The sequence below is a fragment of the Equus caballus genome, chromosome 18 (assembly GCF_041296265.1).
Source record: "Equus caballus isolate H_3958 breed thoroughbred chromosome 18, TB-T2T, whole genome shotgun sequence".
NCBI classification, from domain to species: Eukaryota; Metazoa; Chordata; class Mammalia; order Perissodactyla; family Equidae; genus Equus; species Equus caballus.
The window spans coordinates 42,104,694-42,126,904 of NC_091701.1; the positions used below are offsets into that span (position 1 = coordinate 42,104,694).

Here is a 22,211-nt window from a genome sequence, read left to right on the forward strand (position 1 = left end):
AAAGGAACCAAAATGGATCATGAATATTTAAAGACTGTGAAAACTGCAAAGCAAGAAAAGTCACTTGAAACTTAAATAAGAAGAATAAAAATGATATATGTGGACCTGGGCTTCTGACCACTTGAGTTTATGCTTTTTCAAGCCCAGGAAGTGAATGTGTCAGACCAGCATCACATTTAACACTCAATCAGGGGAGAACTAACCACAAGGAAATGAAAATGTCTTCACTGTCACCTGAAATTCTAGAGAAAGTGTTAGGATTAGAACTGTCCTCAGACAGATGGAACATTAAGCAAGTGTTATCAGTGGTGAAATATCTGGGGAATGGGACAGTATATCTTCAATAAGAGAATTCCATTAAGCAGGAAAATCTTAACCCTTGAAAACAGAATTTACGGCTTTCAAAAAATATTAAGCCCACTTTTAACTTTTACATTGGATTGTAGGCAGGAAACTTTTTTCTGAGCCTCGTCCAAACCCAGTCTTTTTTTTTCTTTTTCTAATTAATCATGTGTCAGAGTGTCAATGCAGTGTTTCCTACACTTTTCTAATGAAATTTGAGGTGGTGTGACTATATTTTTTGATCCTTGTGGGCATGAGCATATGTTATGTGTTTGTGACTCATCACTCAGCACAATAAGTAAGGCACATACACAAAAGATGTTTCGTAAATACTTTGTGATCATTTTGGGATCAGTCATTCACTGTCACAGAACAAATTAATGTTACAGATAGGCATTCCGTGTCCCAGTTCAGGATTTTTTTTTTTTACACTATGAGGTCACCAATAAAAATAACTTGATTGTGAAAAAGCAAACTGTATTCATCTAAAGAGTTTATATGAGAATTTTGTATCTTAACATTTAGTAAAACTTTTTAAGATATAAAAATCAACCATTTTTCCACTAGAAATAAATGTAGCCCTAAACAGTCTTGGTGCATTACCATTCAAATGAGGAATTTTCACACTGACTTTTTTCATGATTTACTTTAACAGTTAGGAGTGCTGGGACATTCTGACATCCATTAATTGCTATTGCTGCTTTCTCAATGAACTCTGAAGTATGAGTATTAAATTTGGTTAAAGTGGAGTGCACGGGATTGGGATTTTAATCAAAGAGTAATTTGTGTATAGTTGGGCATAAAACCGAAATAAGGAATATTTTTCACCATAAGCTGCTGTAACTACGTTGAAGACTTCAGGAATATTTGACATGTATGAATCAAAGAATCATTATATGCTCATAGTATCATTTAAAATAAAAATAATATCATATCACTCCCCTGCATCAAATCTGCTGATGGTTTTGCAAAGGACTTAGAACAAATTCCAAACTCCTAACCACGGCCGCACAGACTGCAAGAGGTCTAACGCCCGCCCACATCCCTTACCAGCCTCCTCTGCTCTCAGGAGGCCTCAGCCATTTGCTCCTCAAACATGCCACACTCAAGCCATTGTAGGACATTTGCATTTGCTCTTCCTCTGCCTAGAATCCTCTTCCTCTGCATCCTGCCTCCTTCCTGTTCCTTAGATATCAGCTCAGATGACACCTCCACACAATCTGAATTTATAACTCTGCGCCCGCGCATGCGCGCGCGCATGCACATTCATTCACCCTATTGCGTTGCTGGGTTTTTATCACGGTACTTATATTTTTCACAGACTATCTGTGTTTACTCTAATATTTCCACCGATGGCAGCTGCTTCTGGGACCACATGTCACATCCCCATGGCCCACCCCCTTTCAACTGCAGCTGTGATAGACAGCTCCCTGCCAGCTCAGACTTACCTCCCTAGCAGCGCCCCTTCTCAGCCTGCTCTGCTTCTCTTTCTGCTTTCTGCTCCAGGGCTTTCTCTGGCCCCGCAGGAACCTGCTCAGCCCAAGCACAAGCATAGCCAGTGGGAGATGGGAATGAGTGAATAAATGCTCCAAGCTCCCAGTCTCCTGGTGGACCAGGCTGGCAGGCCTTTTGTGGTTTCTCAGGTGATTCCAGCAGAAATCAAGCCCCGTTCCCACAGCAGCATCTTAATATTGGCTGTTTTTCTCTCTTCCCATCTCACGCTCTCCTCCCCCTCATCCCTATTTTCTGGGATCACCTCCAAATTTACCATCAGTAATCAGTACTCAAAACTTTGTCTCATGCTCTGCTTTCAGAGGAATCCTAATTAAGGCATTTCCTATTTTGCATTCTTATAAGATGCTTAAGAGCCAAGGACCTTATCTTTTTGTATTTTGCTTTATTTACGCTATCTAGGCAAGGACTTGGCATATAGTGACTGCCATATATACATAGACAAGAGTAGAGATTATGAGTGAGTTTAGGGAAGAAATGGTATTCAAAAGAAAGTGATGATCAGAGAAAAAAATGCATAGGGTATATGATAGTATGCAGAAGAATACTACTAACTGACCATAGAAAAGATGTAATACATGCATAGAAATTGCTGGAAAATTCTAATACATTCAATCAGATACAAGAGGATTCAGGATTGGAAAATCTGGGAATCCTCTATTACGTGTTGATCATCCTGTCAAAGAAGTCAAGTGATGATATTGTTTTACTTTTAATTGTCTGAGCACCGAAAATCTTATTTTCTTGGAATTTCAAAGTTGTGTTCATGTGATAAAAGGATGATGTTAAATCCAAAAATCAAATTTGCTAACTAGTACCTTTTTTAAAAAGTGCAGAGACTTCTGCTTACAGTTATGCCAGAGTGACTAGTACCAGACTTGTCCTGCCATAAACAATGAGACGACATACATGAGGCGAGTGTTCTCAGTAATCAGACACAGGGACCACAGGATTGTGAACTTTTAGAGAAGGAAAACACATAAGTTGAGCCTCGTATTTGCCCTGACTTTCTGCCTGGAGACACTTACCGGCTGGCACAGGCTGCTGGAGGCAAAGCAAAGAGGGCAGTTCTGCTGAACTGAAAAGGCTGAGGTCAGAATTAGGGGTGGCTCAAGTGACTGCAATTAGCAGGAAAAGAGTATTGACAGGAGGAAGCTGCATGGAGAGGAGGGGGAGCCTGGAGAAGCTCCTGCATGGCTGACAGCTAAAGGAAGATGCCAGAAGTCATGCAGTGCTGGATACTGTTGGAGTTCCACTCCAGTCAAGGTGGAGAGATCTCACTGAACACCTCAGATACTCAGTTTAAGCCTTAGGAAGGCCAAACCTTACAGGTATGCACCATACTCCAGAGCAAGAGCCATACCCTAGGACTAAGGCAAAATCAAAAGAGATCCACACTAACAAAGGATAGCTTTAAGCTTAAGAGGATCAAAACAATTCACAAGTAATTTAATTAGTTGCTGGAAAAAAACTCAACACCCTCTAAAGGAAGACAATATAATCTGGACTCCCTACAATGTATCATACATAATGTCCAACATCCAATAAAAAGGTAGTGTTTTGAAAATAATAATTACACTGAGAAAACCCTAGCTAGACAGATGAAGAAAAAGAGAGAAAACCCAACTTACCAATAGCAGGAATGAAAGAGAAGATATCTTACAGATCCCACTGACATTAGAAAGATAATCAGGGAACTTTACAAGCAAATTTATGCTAATACATTTGACAACCTAAATAAATGAACAGATTCCTTAAATAACCACTCACAAAGATGGACACAAAAAGAAACAATTTAAAATGGCAGGGGCCTACAAAGTCAAAATTATTTCTATAACAATACTAGGAACTTCTTGCCTTTGCTACTTTTAGTCTCACAAATGGAGTTTTCCATGGGCTACACAATGTGTAGTATTGCAGCAGACTGAACACAGAGGCAGATGTGAGAACCAGCTGTCTTCTATTAGGATACACATTAAAGAGACCGGTAAAAATGTAAAACAGTGCCTCTCTTCTAGCAAAATATTTTTTTTGTAAAGTGGACATTTTTCATAAAAACATATTCTAATTTACTAGTTTTTGAATAAGTTGATAAATATATACATTTTTTCCCTTTCAATTTTTAACACAGTATATAGATAAATGTAACCCACATAAACAAAAGCTCTTTAGGGACTCAATAACTTTTAAAAATTTAAACAGATCTTGAAGACAAAATGTTTGCCAACCATTAATTTGATAAATCTGACATAGCTGTTTCAGAAAATAGAGGTGGAGGAAACCTTCCCAGTTTGTTCTATGAGGTCAGCATGAAGCTGATACCAAAACCAATATGTTATTACAAAAAATCTACAGACCAGTATCCTTTATGAACACACATTCTGTAATCTTTTTTAAATGTCAGAAAATTAAATACAGCAATAATTAAAAAGGATAATACATCATGATGAAATGGGCTTTATTCCAGGAATGCAAGGTTGGTATAACAGTTGAAAATCAATCAATGTAATTCACCACATTAACAGAAAAAATATGACTGTAAAACATAGGATCATCTCCATAAATGCAGAAAAAGACATTTTACCAAATTCAACATCCATTCCTCATAAAAGCTCTCAGCAAACTAGGAATTGAAGGGAACTCCATCAATTTGATAAAAGGTATGTATAAACAAGCTACACAACATTACACTCAATGGTAAAAGATTGAACACTTGTCCCCTAACATTAGGAACAATGTAAGAATATCTTCCCTCACCATTTGTATTTAGCATTGTAATAGAGGTCTTAGAACATTCAACAGAATAAAACAAACAAACAAAAAATCAAACAAAAAGTAAAAAGAGAAGTAAAGGTACTAAATTGGAGAGGAAGGAATAAAATTGTCTTTATTCTCATAGAACATAAATTTTGTATAACCAATCCTCAAGAATTTGCAAAACAGTGATAGAAGGAATAAATGAATTAATCAAAACCACAGAGTACAAGATAATACACAAAATTTAATTCTATTTTTACATATTAGCAGCCCAGAATTGGAAAAAGAAATTTAAAAAATACCAATTATAACAGCATTTGAACCATGAAATAATTAATAAAACCTCTGTACTAAAAGCTGTAAAATATTGCTGAGAGAAATTAAAGATGAGTTAATAAATGGAGAGATATACTATGTTTACAGATCAAAAAGTTCAACATTGTTAAGATATCAATTTCCTCCAAATTGAGCTATGAATTTCATGCAGTCTCAAACAACATTTCAGCAGACTTCAATTTTTTTTTGAGAAATCAGCAAGTTGATTCTAAAGTTTATAAGGTAATGCAAATAGCTCAGAATTGCCAAAACAATCTTGAAAAAAAGGAAAATATTAGAAGGCTCACATTATCTGATTTTAAGACTTAGTATAAAGCTACAATCACTAAGACAGAATAGTATCAGAGAAAGTCTAGACAAAAGGATTCATGAATAGGGATAGAGAGTCCAGGAATAGTCCCACAGATGCAGTGTCAATTGATTTCCAAAACGGCACCAAGGCAATTCATGGGGACAAAAAAGTGCTAGAGCACCTGGATAAGTATATGGCATAAAATTAAATTTGGCTGCTATCTCACACCAAACATGTAACAGATGCTGTGGTACACAGCCCACATTCCCCTTTAAGACTGAGGTACTTTTTCCTACGGATCCCAGGAGTGTCGCTGTTGTGGGTTGAATTGTGATCCCCTAGAATTCACATGTTAAAGTCCTAACCCCCAGTACCTCAGAATGTGACTGTATTTGGAGAAAGAGTTGTCATCTTCTTTTTATTTTTGGTGATGAAGATTGGCCCTGAGCTAACATCTGTTGCCAATCTTCCTCTATTTTATATGTGGGACACTGCCACAGCATGAGTTGATGAGCAGTGTGTAGTTATGCACCAGGGATCCAAACCCATGAACCCCAGGCCAGTGAAGCAGAGAACGAGAACTTAACCACTATGCCACTGGGCTGGCTCTGAGAAAGAGTCTTTAAAAAGGTAATTAAGGTTAAATGAGGTCATTGGCATGGACCCTAATCCAATATGACTGATGTCCTTATAAGAAGAGAAAATTAGGACACAGACATACACAGAGGGAAGACCATGTGAAGATACAAGGATGGCAGTCTACAAACCAAGGAGAGAGTCTTCCAAAGAAACCAACTCTGCCAACCCCTTGACCTCAGACTTCCAGCCTCCAGAATTGCAAGAAAATTTTCTGTTGCTTAGGCCACCCAAACTGTGGGACTTTGTTATTAGTTGCCCATTGATGGCTTACAGCTGAGTTCCTCCCCAGGAATTGCATTCAGTTGAAGAGTGCTTCCCCACCTAAGCTTATGTTCCTGCTCAGAGAGCAGCCTGCTTCCAATGACTGGGTGGTGTGATAGTACAGTAGTCCCCATGTTTCCACTGGGGACAAATTTCTGCACACGATTCTCCATCTCAGATCGTTTCAATGCCACTAGTTGTAAGCAAATCCTAAAATGGAATTTTGAAGCTGGGTCACCCATTAGCAGACTGGTCATGAATATCCCATTACTAATCACAGGTGAGGTACGGGTGTACCTTGGCATGCCATAACAGTGCAATTGTACTTCTACTGGTTGTGAATTGCAAGGTGATATGACTGGAAAGGAATGCACTGGGGAGGAGGCAGGGCAATATTTCAGGCATTTGAGAGGTTGTGGGGAAGTAGCAATTATAAGGACAATAGAATTTGATGGGTGTTGCTGAGGACTATTAATGCGCTAGAGAAAGAGAATGAATGATTGAGTGTGATTAATCACTAATTTAAAAGGCAGAAAGCCTACTTGGAAGCATATAAAGAAACTCTTGTTTCCTGCACCAGAGGTCAGAAATGCTGAGGAAAAGGCCAGGACTGATTTATAGAGAACATTGACTTCTCAACCTGGGCAGAACTATTTTGCTAAACTCATGGAATTATTGTTGAGAAGGAGTGGGACCCTGAAACTTGGAATACAACATTCAGGTCAATACACTCAAGTACGTTGGAATCCTAGATTCCCCGAACCCTCTAGGCCTGCAAAAGGGGACCCTCCTCCTTGTTAAATGTTAATGCTTCCAAGCAATGCAGAAGCCTTTCTTTTGCAGACCAGATACATTGCCTCCTCTTTCCTTCAGTTGTTTCTCATCATCCCTCCTGGCTGAGAGACTAATAACTAGGGTTATTCACAACATAATCCAGCTAAGAATGTGTTGAGTCTGCTAAGGGAGGAAGGGGACAAGATGATGAAGGCACTGCAACATTTAGCCCACATGTGCCAGCAAGAACCGGGAGAGTGTGTATGGGACTGGATCCTGAACATGCTGGATCAAGGGAGACAGAATATAAAGTTTAAGAAGGGAGAGTTTGTGGATATGGGAACACTCTCTCACGATACAGTATTTGACATCCTGGCAAGAATCCTGGGAGACAGTGCTATTATAGATTGGCTCTTGAAATCTTAAAAAAAGTGATGTTGCACATTTAGAATGTAGAAATGCCAGAATGCCTTGGCAAATGGTGGGGAAGTGATCAAAAGGCTTAGAGAAGTAAGCATGCTAGAGTGGAAACACTATTTCAGGCCATGAAGCTACCAGCAGACTCCTAGGTTGGAGGACCAGGAATACACTCCATTTACCAAAAGAAGCACCAGCATCACTGAGGAGGTCAGTGGTAGCTACTCCCTCTTGGCCAGGGCTAATGGCAGGAAATGATGGTACAGAACTAGGATTCTTGATATTAACAGGGAATATAGGATTCAAAAATAATGAAGGCAAGGTAGTAGCATTTAAACTTCAAAAACAAGGTAGCCATGATATTGTAATGAGAGAGTTATAAAGATGATGAACAGAATATGGCACTCCAGAGGGTGAGATTGATAGCCAAGCAACAAGGATATTGCTATCCAATACAACAGCCAATAGCTGCATGTGGCTATTTGAATTAAATCAATTAAACTTAAACAAAACAAAAAACTTAATTCTTCAGTTTCACTAGCCACATTTCAGGTATTCAACGACCACACGTGTCTAATCGCCTATATTGGACCGTGTAGATATGAAACATTTTTATGACTACAAGAAGTTCTAATGGACAAGTTTGGATGATTGGGAGGCTAAGACAGCTGTTCCAATTTCTTAAAATTACAATTCCTTTCCTAATTTTAGCCAGCTTTAGACCCAGAATCTATTGAATAAAGGAGGGATTATGTCTCCAGAAAGAAGGGCCCAGCAACATCAAAACAATATATAGCAGAATGATTTACCTAGTCCTTCCCCAAAGGAACATTGCAGCCATTTACTCAGGTAACTGCATTAGAGAAAGGGGAATAATCATATATTTCTGACATTTTGAGGGTTATGAGACACACAATCTAAGTTGACAATGATACCCAGGACCCAAAGCATCATCATAGTCCTCCTGTTAGAGTGAAGGCACGTGGGGTCAGGAATAGATAAAGTCATGACCCAGGTCTGGGATACGATGGGTCCACTGGACCCACAGGCCTCAGTCCCAAACTGTATAACTGAAAAGAAGATATTTGGTAGTTTACTGAACCCCCACATCCGTTCCTTGTTTTGTTGAGTATGAACTATAGTAGTGCAGGAGGCCAAGCGGAAAGCCACTTGACCAAGATAGGAAATAAAAAAAAATATTGTATCACAGGGGTAATGGCAGACATCAGTGCCATCTTAAAGACTTCAGGAATTCAGGGGCAGGCAGCAGTCCCATCATACTTCCATTTAGCTCAGCGATCTGGCCCCTATCCAGATCAGATGAATCCTGGAGGATGATAGTGGACTAGACAAACTTAATCAAGTAAAAGCCTCAAAAGTGGTTGCTGTACCACATGAAGGTACTTTCTTTGTTGCTGGTGCCCTTGAGTCAATTCCAACTCTAGCAACCCTGTGTACAGCAAAGCGGAACCCTGCCTAGTCTTTTTGTGCCATCCTCTCACCTTCTGGCACTATATCAGGCAATGCTCTGCTGCTATTCATAGGGTTTTCATGGCCAATTTTTTGGAAGTGGGTGGGCAGGTTCTTCTTCCTAGTCTGTCTTAGTCTGGAAGCTCCTCTGAAACCTGTCCATCACGGGTAACTCTGCTGGTATTTGAAATATCAGTGGCATAGCTTTCAGCATGACAGCAACACACCGCCACCAGAGTATGACAACCGACAGGTGGTGTTCCCTGACCAGGAAAGGAACCCAGGCCATGGTAATGAGAGTGACCACCAAATCTTAACCACTAGACTGCTAGGGCTAGCAGATCTTTTCTAGAGATTAATATGGACTACCGTACATTGTAGGGGACCACTGATTTGGCGAATGCATGTTTCTCCATTCCTATTAGAAGGAAGACTAGAAAAAATTGACATTCATGTAGGGTGGACAACAGTATTCTTTATAATCTTTCTCCAGGGCTGTGTTAACTCTCCTGCAATCTGTCACATTATAGAATTAAAAGATCTGGACCATCTGGACTTTCTGCAGAATATCACTTTGATCTACCATATGGATGACATCACATTAATAAGACCAGATAAATAAGTGGCAAGTATATTGGAAGCTATGGTAATACCCATTTGCTGCAAAGGATTGATTATAAACTCTACATAGATTCAAATGAGCACCACATCAATGACATTTTTAGGTCTCCTGTGGTCTGTGGCATACCAGGAAATTCTTTCCAAAGTGGAGAACAAATTATTGCATCTTGTCCCTATCACCACTAAGAAGAAAGCATGACACCTAGGAGTCCTCTCAAATTTCTGGAGTCAGGATATTCCACACTTGGGAATACTCACCAAACTCTTCTCCCACGTTATTTGGAAGGCTAGCAGCTTTGAGTGGGGCTTACAGCAAAAAAGATTCCTGCAGCAGGTCCAGGCTACAGTGCAAGAAAATCGTATAGTACTAGAGTTATCTGTGATTGGAAAAAACATCATGAGGAGTTTATGACAAGACCACGCAGGAGAATCACAATGTAGATACCTATATGTCTGGAGCGAAGTCTCCCCATCTATAGTGGGTAAGTTTACACCCTTACAAAAATTGCTCTTTGCATTCTGTTGAGGTCTGGTAGAGATGGAACACCTGATCATGAAACATCAAGTGACTATGCAATCAGAACTGCCCACCCTGAGTTGGGTTCTGTCAGAATCTCCAAGTCATTAGATCAAGCTGGTCTAACACTAATCCATTGTAGAGATAAGTGGTACATTGCCATTGGACACAAGTAGAATCAGAGGGCATACATTAGCTGCACAAGCAGTTGGGACTGTTCATGATGTGTATTGTCATTTCTCCCTCTGTTCACACCCTTAGCTATTTTGGGGATTCCTTACTACCAGCAGACAGAGGAAGAAAAGTACGAAGCTTAATTCACAGGTGGATCAGTTTGGTAAATAGATGCAAACGAAAGTCGGACAATAGCTCAACTACAGCCTCATGCAAGGTGAATGGAAGAAAGGAATGAGGGAAAATTTTCCCAAGGTCAAACCTTGGATGGCAAAGCTAGTCAACTATTTGTGAGGAAGAAGTGGTCCAAGGTAAGAATATATATGAACTCATGGGCCAAGGTGAACGCCTTGTTTGGTTTTTCAATTGCCTGGAATGAGAAAGATTGGAAGATTGAGGATAAGAAAGTCTGGATAAGAAGCATATGGATAGACTTGTGAGTGTAGGCATAAAGTGTGAAGGTCTTTGTATTAAATGCATGAGCCCCCACTTACGAAGGCCAAGCTAGCCTCTGTCGTTGTAGAATGTCCAATTTGCAGGAGCAGAAACTGATACCGACCCCCCGATATGACCCTATCCCTTGAGAAGACCAAACAGCCGCTTGGTAGCAAGTTGATATTCCTGGGCTTGCCTTTCCTGCTTGCAGGACCTCAGCCAGCACCTGAGGAAAGGTTACAACTGAAAGGTCACAATTGTATTGCTTATTATATGTATCTGAACAGTTATAATGGTAGTCATTATATGAAGTAAGTGGATCCAAGCTATACAAGAGGTAAACTATACAGGTGCTGAAGTATGTACACCCCAATAAGCCTCTTACAAGGAAATCTCCATTTCAGAGTCAGTTTCCTAAGGAACGCGATCTAAGGAAATACCCCGAAACTAATTTAAGATGATAAACCTAAATATAAATGCTAAAACTATAAAGTTTCTAGGAAAAAACCCATAAAATACTCTGTGACTATGGGACAAGCAAAGATATGTTAGGACACAATAAGCGCTAACATAGAAGAAAATTTGATACACTGGGCTTCACCAAAATTAAAAACTTCTACTCATCAAAAGACCCATTAACACAATGAAAAGGCAAGGCAAAGTCTGGGAGAATATCTGTGCAACACAGTTGTCTAACAAAGGGCTTACATCTGGAATATATAGATCTGTATATAAAAAACTTTTAACAAGTTAATAATAAAAAGAACAACATCCCGTTAATAAAATAGGCAAAAATCATTAAAATACACTTCCCAAAAGAATATATACAAATGGCATCTGAAAATGTGCTCAATGTCTTTCATATCAGAGAATTATAAATTAAAACAGTGAGATACCACTTTAGATCCACTAGAATGGCTAAAATTTAAAAGACTGAAAACACCAAGTGTTGAACAAAATGTGGAGCAACTGGAACTCTCATACACTGAGTAGAGAGAGTATAAAATGGTACAATCATGTTGAAAATCTGTTTGGTAGATTATTTTATTTTATTTTATTTTTTTGAGAAAGATTAGCCCTGAACTAACTGCTGCCAATCCTCCTCTTTTTTGCTGAGGAAGACTGGCCCTGAGCTAACATCCATGCCCATCTTCCTCGACTTTATATGTGGGACGCCTGCCATAGCATGATTTGCCAAGCTGTGCCATGTCTGCACCTGGGATCCAAACCAGCAAACCCCAGGCCGCCGAAGCAGAATGTGTGCACTTAACCACTGAGACACCAGGGCCGGCTCCTGTTTGGTAGTTTTTAACAAACCTTCAAGTATACATGAATTACCCTCCCAGGTATTGGTGTCTAAGAAATAAAAACATATGTCCCCCCAAAAAGGAGGTTTATTTATAATAGCCAAACCTGGACACATCCTATATATATATCAACATGAGAATGGATAAACAAATTGTGGTATATTCACACAATGAGATACTATTCTGCAGTAAAAATGAAAGAATAAATTTATGATGCACACAACATGGATAAATCTCAAATCATCATGGTGAACAAAGGAAACCAGTTATAAAAGAAAACCCATATGACTCTGCTTATATGAAGTTCTAGAAAAGTCAAAATTAACGTGTAGTGGTAAAAATAAAGACACTGATTACCTTTGGATGGTGAACATTCACAGGAAGGGAGCATAAAAGAACTTTTCATGGGATGAAAAGTTTCTACATATTTATTGGGGTGATAGTTACATGAATATAAATATTCAGCAAAACTCATTTGAACCATACACTTAAAATCTGTGCATGTCACCTGTATTGTACCTCAATTTTAACAAATTAAAAAACTCTAAAAATATAATGAAAGATTTTTGGGTTTTTCCTACTCATTTTATGTAAAACATTGCTCTATATGTTGGGTGTGACATTGACAAGAAAAAATAAAAGCATGGACCATGTCTTCAAGGAGTTTACAATTAAAAACAATAGGGGTAATTTGGTATGAGTATCAAGCATATGGAAAATGTTGTGGTAGAAATAAGTCCATCAACAACCTTTCATAAAACACAACTCTCCCCAAAATATCTTTAACTCCTCTTGAAAAAGTTAATTGATTCATATATAATTTTAGGCATCAGTTCACCAAATCTCTTTGATATGTTTTTAGCCCAAATTAGTTTGTATGTAAAGAAATCTACAATAGTAGCCAATAACTCTTTATAAATTTTAATTCATGAGTTGTTAAAAATTTCTTCTACAAATGTCCTACAAATATTTGACCAGCATATTTTTCACATTCCATTGACACACATAAACTCTCAATGACCCTGATTAACAGCAAGTATAGCAGCAGCATAGTTTCTAAGTGGTAAGGGCTAATCCAAAAACTGTTTCTATATGCTTATGCAATGTATTATGCGACTGTTTCAGGAATGGGAGAACAAATCCTCATAATTTTATATTTTTAAGATTATTATCAAAATTCATTCATATTTCTTAAATTAGGGGCAAGAGATGATGTTCCGAAAATGTCCGGGAATATGACATTCAAAGTTTGATATGGAAAATACTTAGAAAATTAGGGATTGACTGTACTGAGTATCACCTTAATAGTTGAACAGCAAATGTTCTGATTGCTTAGTTGGTCCACATTGTTCAACAAATTTTCCATGCTTTGAAGTTTCTATAACTCATTATTAAGTGTTTTGTTAATGCTATCAGTTAAATCTCATACTTTGAAACAGCACTGTTACATTTAGAAATAGCAGAAAGGTTATATTAAATGTGAATGTCACACCTGTGCTACAAATCTGTACGTGCAAAGGAAAAGCATTGCATTTAAGGATGAGGCGAGATCTAGAAAACGTCAAATGATAAGAGATATTTTCATAATTGGGATGATTTTCCTGTAAGATGAGTAAAAACTCAATGATACATGTAAATTGCTCAAAATAATATTTTTCTTCATGTACATACATCTGTAAATACTAATACATAAGAGTAAAGAAAAGTGGGAACAGATGTATTTCACTATCTTCCATTATTTAGCATACTACTTACAGAAATGTAAGTGGAGGTATAGCAGAGATATATCCAATTATGATTATGAAAAGAAAGCAATATTATATGATTTCCCTGTAAGTAGAATTAAATCGATGTCACAAAGATATCATTTATGATACATAATCTTATCCTTTCATTCCCCATCAGCTGGCATTATAGAGAAGTAGCAACCATTGATTGAATGCAATTGGAAATAACAAGGATACCAACATGTTGGAAGGCTGACATCTTGTCAGCATGGAATGTTTTCTTGTTGACTTTTTCCTGAAGTTAACGAAAATAATATCACTCAAAAGTACTTCATATATTTAACATAGTGGTATTCTTCTAAGTCAAGCTTTGGTGAAAACATCACTTTGAAAAATGATGAAGAAGGAGAGACTTCTGGCATGATGGCTTGAAAAGCTTGGCAGACCTGCCTTCCAGAGAAACTGGTAAAAATTATAAATAAAAACAACCATTTAAAATATCTGGAAGTGGTTCTAAGGACATATAGCAGATCAAGAAACATTTATTCAAGAAAATCTAAAATTCATCAAGAACAGCATGAGGCTGTGGTATTTGAAACAAGACCTGCTCACCACCTCCCACCTCCTAACTCAGCAAGATGGAAACTCCACTTGAGGCTGGTGCATCAAAGTACATGGGGCTTTCTCTCCCCTCAGCTCCCATTTAGAGGGCTATCTTCCATGAAGGCAAAACATCTGCATTTCTCATTCTGCCCCTGGCTACCTGTTGCTGAGGCTAAATTCAGGGTGAATGTGGTGGGAGGTGGGACTCTCTTCTCCAGCCCAACTCCTACTCATGGAACAGAGGCTCTAGCTTAGACATGATACTGCTGACAACACTGGGACCTCAATTGCCCTGGCCCAGCTCATAAAGTGGTGATTTTGTTTTAGGAGAGGTAAGCTGAGAAGATATGAGGCTACTGTATCCCCTCCACTGAGGTCTCATCTGCTAAAGCAGGGGTGTGACTCAGAGAGAAGCATGCTATTGTCCCCAACCCCTAGTGCCATCGCTGAGGCTCAGAAATTTTGCCTGGGGACAGAAGAGGCCATAGAAGATATAGTTTCTAATTTCCTTCAGAAGGAATTGACTTCATTTGCAACAGAGTATGAATAAGTTCACGCCTAAAGACACTCTTAAAAATAGTGAAGGCTTTGGTGAAAGGAAATTAAGAGGAGATTGATATATTTATTGGACAAATACAGGTTACAACTATAAGCCACCTAGATTGCCCTAAAGAACTGGGGAAAGAGACAGCTGGAGGGAGTTGCCTGAGGTCAGAACAAATCTCAACACTGATTCAGGAACAAGCTCTTCAAAGAAGCTCAAATTTTATTGGCTTAGTGTGTGGAGCAAATCATTCCCCAAGAAGTTTTTGCAAATCATAGGACAATCAGTGAAGCTTAAAATCTGTGTGGGGTGCTAAAAAGAGACAAGACAAAGAGAACCAAGTCTGTGAGAATTGGTAAAGGTGCTTTCTTAGTCTCATGTGCAGACACTGACACAGAGATTCAAGGAAAATAAAGAAACAAGGAAATATGTTCCAAATAAAAGAACAAGTTAAATCTCCAGAACCCAACCCTAATGAAATACATTATGTGATTTACATCACAGAGAATCCAAAATAATTGTCATAAAGATGTTTGCCAATCAGGAAATCAATGTATGAACAAAGTGAGAATTTCAACAGAGAGATAGAAAATGTCAAAAAGTACCAAACAGAAATTATAGAGCTGAAGAATATAATTATTGAACTAAAAAATTCAATAGAAAGTTTCAACATCAGACTGGATGGATCAGAAGAAAGGATCAACAAACTTGAAGACAGATCATTGGAAGTCATCTAGTTAGAGGAGCAAAAAAGAAAAAAGAATTTAAAAAAAGAGTGAAAATAGTTTACCAAGCTTAAGGGAGATAATCAAATGGACCAATATGCACATTATGTATGCCCCCAAAGGATAAGAGAGATATAAAGGACTGGAAAGCTTATTTAAAGAACAATGGCTGGGGGCCAGCCCAGTGGCATAGCAGTTAAGTTCACACGTTGTGCTTTGGTGGCTTGGAGTTTGCTGGTTCAGATCCCAGGCGTGGACCTACGCACCACTTATCAAGCCATTGCTGTGGCAGGCATCCCACGTATAAAGTATAGGAAGATGTGCACAGATGTTAGCTCAGGGCCAATCTTCCTCGGCAAAAGGAGGAGGATTGGTGGTGGATGTTAGCTCAGGGCTAATCTTCCTCAAAAGAAAAGAAAAGAAATGATGGATGAAAATGTCCTAAATACAAGTAAGGAAATAAACATCTAGATCCAGGAAGCCCAAAAATATCCCAAATAAGATGAATCAAAAAAAAATCCACACTGAGACAGATTGTCAAAAGTCAAAGACAAAGAAAGAATCTTGAAAGCAGCCAGAGAAAATGACTTGTCTCCTGCAAAGAAACCCCCAATGCATATCAGTGTATTTTTCAGCAGAAACCTTGCAGGCCAGAAAGGAGTGGGGTGATATATTCAGCATTGAAAGAAAAAAACACTGCCAACCAAGAACATTATACCCAGCAAAGCTGTCCTTAAAAAAAAAAAAGGAAAGATAAAAATTTTCCCTGGCAAACCAAAGCTAAGGGGATTTATCACTATTAGGCTTGCTTTACAAGAAATGCTAAAGGGAACTCTTTGAGTTGAAAAGAAAGGACATTAAACAGCAACATGGTAGCATAAGAAAGTATGAAACTCATTGGTAAAGGTAAATATATAAATAAACACAGAATATTAAATTACTGTAATGGTGGTGGGTAAATCACTTTTAATTCTAGTACAAAAATTAAAAGACAAAAGTATTTTTTAAAGGAAAAACACATTCCTCCTGTATTTCTCCTCTACCCACACACTCCTAATACTTCCAACACCAGATGTGTGGGGTTTTTACACATAAGCAGTTCTGTGCAATGCCAGCAGGGTGTGCTACACTTTAACTCAATTCTGACATTTTCTACCTGGAGATAGCGTCAGAATGCACAGGTTAAGGGCTCAGTCCCACAAGGCTGCCTCCCCTGAACTTCAGATGGCAGTTGTAAGTCCCAGGTCGTCACCTGCACTTCTGACCAACCAGCTATAAATCAGGGTTCCTATGACGCCCCTGCTTGGGTTCAACAATTTGCTAGAATGACCTGCAAAGCTGAGGGAAACATTTACTTACATTTACTGGTTCATAATAAAGGATATGATAAAAAAATATGAAGGGATAGCTAGAAAAGAAATACATAGGGCAAGGTCCAGGAGGGTCTTGGGTACAGGAGCTCCTGTCCCTGTGGAGTTGGGGTATGCCTCCCTTCCAGTATTTAGATGTGTTCAGCCACCCAGATGCTCCCCAAAACCCATATATTGGGATTTTTATGGAGGCTTCATCACATAGACATGATCAATTACTAACTCCATTTGCAGTTCCTCTTCCCTCTCTGGAGAATGGGGGGAGGAGGGCTTAAAATTCCAAGCTTCTCATCATGGCTTGGTTTTTCTGGTGAGCAGCGTCCATCCAGGAGCTCACCAAGAGTCATCTCACTAGAGCGAAAGACACTCCTATCACCCAGGAAATTACAAGAGATTTAGGAGCTCTGTGTCGGGAGCCTGGACTGAAAACTAACATTAAAATCAAAAGATTCTCATAGTTCTCTTGTCATTTAGGAAATTACAAGTATTTTAGGTGCTCTGCGTCAGGAACTGGGGTCAAAGACTAAATGTCAGAACTAAAAATTCTCTTGGTACCTCTATTTACAAGAGTTCTGGGAGATCTGTGTCAAGAACCAGAGGCAGATACATATATACATATATGTATATGTGTATATATTCCATATTATTTCACAGTATTAAAAATAATTATAATTAAAAATATGTTAATGGTTACGCAATATAAATAGATGTAAATTGTGACATCAATAACATATAATGTGGGATGGGAGAAGTAAAAGCGTAAAGTTTTTATGCAAATGTAGTTAAATTGTTATTAGCTTAGTATAGACTATTATAACTAAACAGTTATAACTAAACAGTTATTTATTTATTTTTTTAAAGATTGGCACCTGAGCTAACAACTGTGGCCAATCTTTTTTTTTTTTTTTTCTGCTTTATCTCCCCGAATCCCCCCTGGTACATAGTTGTATATCCTAGTTGCAGGTCCTTCTAGTTGTGGCACATGGGATGCCACCTCAACGTGGCCTGACGAGCAGTGCCATGTTCGCGCCAGGATCCGAACCCTGGGCCGCCTCAGTGGAGCACACAAACTTAACCACTCGGCCATGGGGCTGGCCCCTATAACTAAACAGTTATAACTAACTGTTATAACTAAAAAATATTTTAAGTAAGGCCCATGGAAACCACAAAGAAAAGACCTATAGAAGTTACACACAAAAAAAGAGAAAGAACTCAAAGCATGTCAGTGCAAAAATACCACAATGACACACAAAGGACTACAGCAAGAAAGAAAAAGAGGGACAAAAGAACTACAAGACAAACAGAAAACAGTTAATAAAATGGCAGTAGTAAATCATTCCATATCAATAATTACTTTAAATGCAAATGGATTAAACTCCCTAATCAAAAGATATAGAGTGGCTAAATGGATAAAAAAACAAGATCCAACTATATTCTGTCTACAAGAGGCTCACTGTAGATTTAAGGCCACATATAGTCTGAAAGTAAAGGGATGGAAAAAGCTATTCCATGCAAATGGTAATCAAAAAGAGAGCAGGAGGGGCTATATAAGACTTATATAAAAAGAACTTTAAATCAAAAACTGTTACAACAAAGAAGAACATTATATAATAATAAAAGGGTGAATCCACCAGAAAGACACAATAATTATCAATATATATATGCACCTAACATGGAGCACCTAAATATATAAAACAAACATTGACAGAATGGAAGGAAGAAATAGAAAGCAACACAATAATACTAGAAGACATTGATACCCCGCTTTTGATTATAGATATACCAACCAGGGAGAAAATCCACAAAGAAACAGTGAATTTGAATAATATCACAGACCAAATGGACCCAACAGATGTATACATAACTTTCAAGGCAACAATGGCAGAATATACATTCTTTTCAAGCACACATGGAGCATTCTCTAGAATAGATCATGTTACCTCACAAAATAGATCTAAACAAATTTAAGAAGATTGAAATCATACCAAGTATCCTTTCTGACTACAGTGGAATGAAACTAGAAATCAATAGCAGAAGAAAAACTGAAAAATTCACAAATAAGTAGAAATGAAATAACACAGTTTTGAACAGTGAGTCAAAGAAGAACTCAAAAGGGAAATTAGAAAATATCTTGACACAAATGAAAACAAAAACACAGCATACGAAAACTTATGGAAGAAGGGATGGAAGTTTATAGCAATAAATGCCTGTGTTGTAAAGAAATAAGATCTCAAATAAACAACCTAACTTTACATCTCAAGGAACTAGAAAAAGAACAAACTAAGCTCAAAGTTAGCAGAAGGAAGGAAATAACAAAGATTAGAGCAGAAATAAGTGAAATAGGGACTAGAAAAACAATAGAAAACAGCAATGAAACTAAGAGTTGGCTGAAAATATAAACAAAACTCACAAACCCTTGGCTATACTAAGAAAAAAAGAGAAACACTCAAGTAAATAAAATCAGAAATGAAAAAGAGACATTATACCTGATGCCATAGAAATAAAAAGGATCGTGTCTTAGTCTGTTCAGGCTTCTATAACAGAATACCATTGACTGGATGGCTTATAAAAGACAGAAATATGTTTCTCACAGTTCTGAAGACTGGAAATCCAAGATCAGGGTGCCCGCATGCTAGGGTTCTTATGAGGGTCCTCTTCTGGGTTGCAGACTGCTGACTTATCTTTGTACCTTCACATGGCAGAAAGCAGAGTGTGGAAGCAACCTGTTTCCTGATTCTTATAGGGGCACTAATCCCTTTCATAAGTGTTCCATCCTCAAGACCTCATCTAATCCTGATTACTTCCCCAAAGCCCCACCTCCTAATACCATCACATTGAGGGGTAAGGTTTCAACCTATGAATTTTGGGGAAGACACAAACATTGAACCCATAACAGATTATGAGACTATTATAAACACTTATACATGAATAAATTGGATAATCTAGAAGAAATGGATAACTCTTAAAAACATATGACCTATTAATACACAGGACCTTTTCAATAGAAAACTTGAATAGACAAATAAGAAATAAGAAGATTGAATTGGTAATCAAAGACGTCCAAACAAGGAAAAGTGCATGATGAAATGGCTTCTCTGGTGAATTCTAGCAAACATTAAAAGAAGAAAGGACACTAATCCTTCTTAAAGTCTTCCAAAAAACTAAAGAAGAGGAAACACTTCCAAACTCAGTTTTTGAGGCCAACATTACCCTGCTACCAAAGTCAGGCAAAGACACTACAAGAAAATAAAATTATAAGCCAATATCTCTGATGAACATAGATACAAAAATCTTCAACAAAATGCTAGTAAAGTGAATTCAACAGCTCATTAAAAGGATCATACACTATGACCAAGTGGTATTTATCCCTGGGATGCAAGGATGGTTCAACATACTCAAATCAATTAATGTGATAAGCCACATTAACAGAATGAAAGATAAAAATCACAAAATCATTTCAATAGATGCAGAAAAAGCATTTGACAAAATTCAAAACCCTTTCATGATAAAAAAAAAAAAACTCACAACATATTAGTTGCGGAAGGAATTTACCTCAATACAATAAAGCCCCTAACTGGAAAGTCTACAACTAACAGCATATTCAATGGTAAAAAGTGGAAGCTTTTCCTCTAACATCAAAAACAAGGCAAGAGTAGGTATTCTTAGGAAACAATGCAAAGCAATGGTAATAAAGACAATGTAGTATTGGCATAAGAATAGACATATAGATCAATGAAATAGAGTTGAGTGTCCAGAAATAAAACTATGTGTACAGTATCAACTGATTTTCTATAAGGTACCAAGACCATTCAATGGGGAAAGAAAAGCCTCTTCAACAAATGGTGATGGGAAAACTGGATAGCCACATACAAAAGAACAAAGTTTAACCTGTTTTTCACAACATATAAAAAGTTACCTCAAAATGGATCAAAGACCTAAATTTAAGAACTAAGATATGAAATTCTTAAAGGAAGAAAATCTAGGAGTAAATTTTCACAACCACAGGTTAGGCAAAGTCTTCTTAGATATGACACCAAACACATGAGCAACAAAAGAAAAAAATAGGTAAATTGGACTTCATCAAAATTGAAAACTTTTGTGCATCAAAGGACACTATCAAGAAAGTAAAACACATGTGCACAGAATGGGAGAAAGTATTTGCTAATCATATATCTTGATAAGGGACTTGTATCTAGAATATATAAAGAACTCTTACAATTCCAATAATAAAAAGACAACTGAATTGAAAAATGGACAGAGGATCTGAATAGATATTTCTTCAAAGAAGGTATACAAAGGCCAAAAGTCACATTAAAAAATGGTCAATATCATTAATTATCAGAGAAATGCAAATCAAAACCACAATGAGATACCACTTCACACTCACTAGGATGGCTAGAATTAAAAAGTCAGCTAGGGGGCTGGCCCCGTGGCCAAGTGGTTAAGTTCGCGCGCTCCGCTGCAGGCGGCCCAGTGTTTCGTTGGTTTGAATCCTGGGCGCGGACATGGCACTGCTCATCAAACCACGCTGAAGAAGCATCCCACATGCCACAACTAGAAGGACCCACAACAAAGAATATACAACTATGTACCGGGGGGCTTTGGGGAGAAAAAGGAAATAATAAAACCTTTAAAAAAAAAAAAGTCAGCTAGTAACAACTTTTATGAGAATATGGAAAAATTAGAACCTTCATACACTGCTGGTGGAGATGTAAAATGGTGCATTCACTTTGGAAAACAGTCTAACACTTCCCCCAATGGTTAAACACAGAGTTATGACATGACCCAGAAATTCTACTCCTTGGTATATACTCAAGAGAAATGAAAATATGTATCCACACAAAAACTTGTACATGAATGTTTATAACAGCATTATTTATAATCATTATAAGGTGGAAATATCCCACATGTCCATCAACTGATAAATGGATAAATCAAAAGTGGTATAACCATTCAATGGAATATTATTCTGCCATAAAAATGGGTGAAGTATTGACACATGGTACAACATGGATGAACCTTCAAAATATTATGCTAAGTGAAAAAAGTCAGTCACAGAAGAAGATATCGTATAATTCCATTTATATGAAATGTACAGAATAGGCAAATAGAGACAGAGAGTAGATTAGTTCTTGCTTAGAGTAGGGGGACAGGGGCTAGGGGGCTAGGTGGGTTATAGCTAAAGGGTAAGGTGTGTCTTTATCAGGTGATGAAAATGTTTTAAAGCTGACCATGGCGATAGTTGCAACTATCTATGAATAGAGTAAAACCCACCGAGCTGTGTACTTTAAATGTGTGAATTTGTGGTATGTGAACTATATCTCAAAGCTGTGTTTTAAAAAACAATGGATATTATCTTTGGCACTTATGACACGAATTTTAAAAGTC

The 22,211-nt window shown here is 37.8% G+C and overlaps 1 long non-coding RNA gene across 2 annotated transcripts in view; it reads left to right on the top strand.

The window, feature by feature from the left end:
- The window catches only part of LOC106781918 (uncharacterized), a 135,986-nt gene extending 120,815 nt beyond the window's left edge, over window positions 1-15,171 (top strand). Inside the window, exons 9-11 of one of the 2 annotated variants that reach the window (XR_011428499.1) lie at window positions 9,331-9,903; window positions 10,200-10,423; window positions 13,760-15,171. This is a non-coding gene — a long non-coding RNA (uncharacterized lncRNA). The remainder of the gene's footprint in view (window positions 1-9,330; window positions 9,904-10,199; window positions 10,424-13,759) is intronic. The other variant, XR_011428500.1, reaches the window with a different exon arrangement.
- Window positions 15,172-22,211: the final 7,040 nt, after the last annotated feature.